The sequence below is a fragment of the Musa acuminata genome, chromosome BXJ3-10 (assembly GCF_036884655.1).
Source record: "Musa acuminata AAA Group cultivar baxijiao chromosome BXJ3-10, Cavendish_Baxijiao_AAA, whole genome shotgun sequence".
NCBI lineage: Eukaryota > Viridiplantae > Streptophyta > Magnoliopsida > Zingiberales > Musaceae > Musa > Musa acuminata.
This window is the reverse complement of record NC_088358.1, coordinates 18,113,589-18,120,852: the sequence shown is the minus strand read 5'-3', so window position 1 is coordinate 18,120,852 and position 7,264 is coordinate 18,113,589.

Genomic DNA, 7,264 nt, shown 5'->3' with positions numbered 1-7,264 from the left:
GATTTCGGTGTATGTCTATACTCTTTCAGTGCTGAATGGGTGGGGTATTTATAGGCCCCAACCCAGTTCAAATTTGGAGCTCAAAATTGTCAATTCCCGGAATTCCGGGATCAGGCGGTTGCACCTCCTGACTGGGGCGGTTGCACCACTTGCCAGAGCTCGAAGACCGAGCTCAGGCGGTGCTACCTCCTGGCTTGGGCGGTTGCACCTCCCACAGCTATCAGGGTCCGAATGGTTAGACCCATTCGGCCCAATTTGGGTTATTCAGGGGCCCAATTGCCCCATGATTAAGCTAATGGGATCACCTCCCATTTTCAACTTAATCAATGTACTAACTACGATTATTCCTAAGACATTTACTGCAACTTGCTCCGATGCGTCAATCGCTTCTTCCAGCGAGCTTCCGGCGAACTTCCGTCGATCATCCGATGAACCCTCGGTGATGCTCCTACGGACTTCCGGCAAACTCCTAGACTTGCGACGATCCACTTGGCGAGTTCTAACGAGCTTCTTTTGGCAAGCTCCTGGACTTCTCAGATTTGTTCCCGCAGAACCTCCGACGACCGTCCGAACTTCCGTCAAGCTCTCGAACTCCCAACGCGATCATTGTCTTGACTCCGGCGCAACTCCTGCTGCATGTCTAACTTTCATCGTAGTTAATCCTGCACACTTATCTCAACACATGGATTAGATAACAAATGACAATTGACGTCATCATCAAAATCCGAGATTCAACAAATACAGCCCCCGTTGCACTACTCAAGGCCTAGCAACATGCTGAACTCGCTATACACTTCAGTCTCCTACGGACGTATCCTTCACATGCCGAAGAGAAAGTTTCAATGCTCCATAGCACCAAGTTTCGATCGCCTTGGGATGGCCATGAATATTCCATCATCCACATATAAGCCCATATATGAGTACTGAATTCTTCGAGTTAGTAATTTCCCTCACCTCTGTGAACTTTGCACAACTATTTCAGTCGTTAAGCAACTCATTCCACCGTGCATGGTCTCATCCTTTACCAAGCGCCTCGCTTTCCTTAAGCACCATTAAGTATAGTTATCAACGTTGAGCCATAGCTCAAACTCAGCCATTCCAACTTTTGTGAGCTCTATATTCTTCCTAGCTTGCTTGTCCTCATGGTGCCTCTTGCGCAAATGGTTGGCCATTCCTCTGAATTACACTCTCAGATGCTTGCTCCTCTAAGCGACTCCTTTTCCTTACATCTCCATGCCCGTTTTTTCCCAAATGGTCGTGCGTGCTCGCTGCCCTCAACGTAGCCCCGCTAGGTCCCCCACGTTTTCATGCCAAGTGTTTCTATGAGTGCTTGTCCCACTCTGCTACTATCTGTTACAGACTTAGCTAGTTTTGCCGAAGTCATGCGGTACCCTTGTGTGTCCGTCCGCAAAGGTCAACTTTCCCAAAGCCTTCCATGGTCCCTTAGGACCTACAAAAGAGAAAACGGGTTAGAGAAAATACCTCACTTGGGATCCACAAGCAAACATTTTCGAAAATACTTTATAGACAATACAAATTACAAACAGACTTTACAAGCTCTGAACGGTTGCACAACAAAGGGTCAAAATGGTCCACTACAGGCCGAATATCTCTCACAAGTGTCTATATGACACAACATTTATTTACAAGCCTAAGAAGGCCACCAAACCCAACTAAAATGGGGCTATTAAGCCTTCGACCATTCCTTTACATGCCGTGCAAAGCATGAATAAACAAAAAGACACTGACATACATAAGTATTACATCAAACATCATGTTTAGAACTTTGTCCGTGATAGTTCATCAGAAGTTCTACCGGAACCAACCAAGAAGTCTAGGAGCTTGCCAAAGAAGCTTGTCAGAACTCTCCAAAAAGATCATCGTGAAGTCCAAGAGCTTACCGGGAGACTGCCGGAACATTGCCGAGAGATCGTCAAAAGTTCGCCAGAAGATCGCTGGAAGCTCACTGGAAGAAACCGAACTTATCTTGCTTAGATTATGTCTTAGGAATCATAATTAGCACATAATTGGAGTTAGGATTGGGAGGTAATCCCATCAACTATGTTATGGGCCAACTGGGCCCGAAGTTGGGCTGGTTTCGGCTAGATTCAAGGCCCAAACAGGGTGCTGAAACCCTAGCCGACGGTAGCATCGCTTGGGGAATAGCACCTGAGGTATTCTGGGCGATGGTAGTGCCTAGGCTGGGCGGTGGTACCATTAGCAGTAATGCTGCCAGTGGTGGTACCGCCCTTGTCAAGCGGTGGTACCACCCAGTGGCAGATCCTGCAACGGTAGTATCGCCCAGGAATGGTGGTGGTACTGCCAGTACCAAGGAAACTTGGGATGAGACATTTTTAGGCTTTAAGTTTAAATCAACTTGAAGCCTATAAATACCCCTCTCATCCCTAGTTAACTTACATAAGAACAAAGAGTTTAAAAGTGAGAAAACGCTATAGAAATCTCTTGAGAAATCCTCTCCTCTAACTTAAACTTAGAATTCTATTTAGAGAGGAGTGTGCGCTTGTAAAGGTTGTCTCCTAAACCTGTGAAAAGGGGGAGAGGGGTGTAAGAAGGAGGTTGATCTTCGTCTATTAAAGAAAGATCGATAGTGGATGAAGGTGGCCTCGATGGAAGAGGAATCGGCGGAGTGGATGTAGGTCACGATGACCGAACCACTATAAAAATCTAGTTTGCCTTTTCTTTTGTGCAATTCATGTTACTACAAACCTCCTTACCTTCTTACTGTGCTTTTACTACGCCTATCTCACATACGCTTTCAAGTTTCCGAATCAGTTTTTATTGTATTAAATGAAGAGATTTTCAGAACTGACGTGATTTTACCGCTGCACTAATTCACCCACCCCCCCTCTTATTGCCGACTCGTTCCTAACAGTGACATCTACGAGCGCTACGCTCGCGAGCAGAGCCACTCGCAAGGGTGGCAATGTCCGCAAGTGTGCCCGCCCACGGGGGTGGCCACCTGCACTAGCGACGACGCCCATGGGCACACCACCATCGGGCAAGGGCAGCACCCCCTCCCCTCGATGTAATGGTGCCGGCGACAATAGCCACACTGTAGCAAACAAGAGGGGTTTAGGTTTTTAAGGTAAAAAGATAATTTTACCCTTATGAATTTGAGAAATTCTAGTTTTGTCCTTTTGTCCAAATTATCTAAATACCCCTCATTATTCAGAAAATTTCCTACATGTCCCTAATTTCAGAAAATATTAATTAATTAAAAAGTTTAATTTATTATTATTATTATTATTATTATTATTATTATTATTATTCTTATTATTATTATCTACTAGTCTTACATGATGATGATGTGTACATGTGATGTATGATATATGGACGGATGATCACGAACCGTGTGATGTGTATGTACTTGTGATTATTATTATTGGGGCCTACGAGCCTCTATTTCATTTCTCGTTTATTATCGGGCCTACATGCCTATGATTAAGTTTAATCAAACAAGGAGAGGCAGTAGGAGTGTGGAAGCGATAGTGGGACCCACGAGGTCGAGACGGACGATCGCGATACATGGAGATGCATTAAGATGCCGACGGAACCGATAAAGACGAGATGGACTATCACAGAATATGGAGATGCACTGCTGCATACATAAATCTTGATGTGAGTGATTAGGACCACTGGCTCAGGCTTGATCATATTAGGTTGTGGTCCATGATTATCTGGTGTGATTGCTCATGTGATTTATGATTGCTTATACACCTACTAGATATGTATATATATTTACATGTGATGTAGATATATATTAAATATATATGTGTTGTTACATGTCATATTAGGAGACCAAATATAAATCTCCTCTCTCGATAATATTAAGTCAGTAAATGTGAGACAATTAGATTGACCTGGTTGGCCTTCCATCGTTATAGGTAGGGATCGATTCTCAATTTAGGTTGAGTTGGTCGAGTCCCTCGAGACGCATCTATATCATGATTTGCTATCTTACCTATGACATAAAGATATCACTAGTGACCTGAGGACATGGTATGCTTGGTCGAGTCCCTCGAGGGTATATCATCGAATCAGACTCATCTTGTAACAATGATGTTAACTTAACTAAACATCATGGTTGGTTGAGTCCCTCGAGACCATGGTGATTCAGAGGCTGAACAGAACGGGAATCACAAGGAGTTGTGATCGGCAAGAGTTGCCTACCTTTTAGGCTTAGTGTGATTGGTCGAGTTCCTCGAGGTTACACTAAAACACTGATTGGATCTCGATCCCCACTAGAAGTCTGCCGGAGACTTTCATTTCACGTGTTGAGGGAGTCACATGACTCGCCAGAAAAATAGTGGGAGTAGATTAAGATAGAAGTCCATATCTTATTTATTTATTTTTCTACAAAATCTGCATGTTATTTATTTCTCCTGCATCTTTATTTTTAGAATATGTTACTTTCAAATCCCTTATGTGGCATACTTGATGTCAACCGCCTCACAGGTCCGAATTATACGTATTGGCTTCGCAACTTGAGAATTATTCTCACGGCGAGAAAATTGTGTATGTCCTTGATACAGTAATGCCTATGCCCGAGGATGGGGCAAGCGAGGATGAGATCGCTCGCTACGTGAAGTATATAGATGACTCCACTTTTGCTCAGTGTTACATGTTGAGCTCCATGACTCCTGAGTTATAGAGACAACATGAAAAGATGGATGCCAAATCCATTCTTCAATATGTCCGCAAACTGTTTGAGGAACAAGGAAGGACTTTGTGATATGAGATATCCAAGGGCCTCTTCCACACTAAGATGACTAAGGGGACACCGGTTCAGAACCATATCCTAAAGATGATTGAGTGGATAGAGAAACTCATAGGTCTAGGAATGATCCTAGAGAATAACCTGTGTGGATATTGTGCTTTAATCCCTACCAAATTCCATTTCATAGTTCATAATGAATTTTAATATGAACTCCTCGATATGTTGAGGGAGGCAGAGAGCACTATCAAGAAATAGAAGTCAGTTCTCTATACTAGTGAGACCAGAAAGAAAAGGAAAGTAGAAAAGTCCTTTAAGAATGGTAAGTGCAAGGGCAGACTGGGTAAAGCAAAGGTTGCTAAGAAAAATCCAACAAAGGATAAAGGCCAGTGCTTCCACTATGGCAAAGATGGGCACTGGAAGAGGAACTGTAAAGAGTACCTTGTAGAGAGGGTGAAACAGAAGCTTGAAGAAGCTTTAGGTACATTCATGATCAGTCTCCATTTGTCAAACTCTTATGATAACATATGGGTATTAGATACTAGTAGTGCTTATCATATTTGTAATTCGTTGCAGGTTCTGACAAAACCTAAGAGATTGGTGAGAGGCAAGATGGTCCTCCATATGGGTAATAGAGCAAAAGATGTTGTAGTAGCTATTGGCGAGGTCACCATACTTCTGCTTGGTGGAGCTATTATTGCATTGGATGCATGCTATTTTATTCCTTCTATTATCAAAAACATTATTTCCTTTTAATGTTTGATAGTTAGTGGATATAAATTAGTTTTTGAGAATAATAGTTGTTCAATATTATTAGATGATGAGATCATCACAAGAGGAATATTGCGTAATAATTTGTTTATGCTAGACACTACTCCATATATCATGTATGTAAGTGTGTCCAAGATGAAACTAGATGAGGTAAATAGTGCATACCTGTGGCATTATAGGCTATATCACATCCATGAAGGAAGGATCCAAAAGTTGTTAAAGGATAGATATCTAAATCTATTCAGCTATGAGTCATATGCAACTTGCAAGCCTTGCCTTCATGGAAAACTAACCAACTCTCCTTTTAATAGAACTGGAGAAAGAGCCACTAAGCTGCTAGATCTCATACATAGTAATGTATGTGGACCCATATCAACTCATGACATAGGTGGTTACTCCTACTTTATTACTTTTACTGATGATTTCTCAAGGTATGGATATGTGTACTTGATGAAGTACAAGTTTGAGGCCTTTGAGAAATCCAAAGAGTATAAGAATAAAATGGAGAACTAGATTGGAAAGAGTATCAAGACTCTTCGATCAGATCGAGGAGGTGAGTACTTAAGTGCAGAGTTCACCGAGTTCCTCATGGACTATGGGATTCTATTCCAATGGACACCTCCTTATACACCTCAGCTCAATAGTATATTTGAAAGGAGGAATCGTACACTATTAAACATGATGCGATCCATGATGAGTTTCACTAACCTTCCCATCTCATTCTGGGGATACGCTCCAGAGACCGTAGCTTACCTTCTGAATAAAGTTTCAACTAAATCATTAGTATCTATACCATATGAGATATAGAAATGGAAGAAGCTCGATCTTAAGGTTGTTAAGATTTAGAACTGCTCTGCCTACATTAAAAGACACAACCCCGATAAGTTGGAATCGAGGATGGAGCGGTGTAAGTTCGTGAGATACCCCAAGGAAACTTGTGAGCATTATTTCTATCATCCCGAGGACCAAAAGGTCTTTGTAGCTAAAAGAGCAGTGTTCCTTGAGAAGGAATACATTCTTAGCAAAGACAATGGGAGCTTAATAGAGTTGAGCAAGGTTGGAGAACCTAACTCAAGCACCACTCCACAACCCGAGTCTGTTCAGGTATCTAGCACATAAGTTCCGACTTTACATAGGTCCAGTAGATTATCTTATCCTCCTAAGAGATATGTGGAATATATTAGAGGAGAGAATGTTGAGGATATTGATTCTCAGACCTACGAGGAGGCTATTACAAGTATATACTCTGAGAAGTGGCAAGAAGCCATGAATTCTGAGATGAATTCCATATACTCCAATAGGGTTTGAAACCTAGTTGAAGCACCCGAGGATATTATACCTATCGGTTGCAAGTGGAACTTCAAGAAGAAGATCATAGTAGATGAAAATGTAGAGACCTATGTAGTAGATGCTAAAATCCATTCGAATTCTATTGGCTATTACAGCACACTATGATTACGAGATCTGGCATATAGATGTGAAAACTATGTTCCTCAATGGTAACCTCAAGAAGGAGGTGTACATGATACAACCTAAGGGATTCATATTTAAGGACCGACCAAATAAGGTGTGTATATTGATTAGGTCCATTTATGGACTAAAGCAAGCTTTCCGAAGTTGGAACGTAAGATTTGATGAGGTAATCAGATCTTATGACTTTGTTAAGAATGAAGATGAGCCTTATTTGTACAGAAAGGTAAGTGGAAGTGCTATCACCTTCTTGGTATTATATGTGGATAGCATCCTGATCATTGAGAA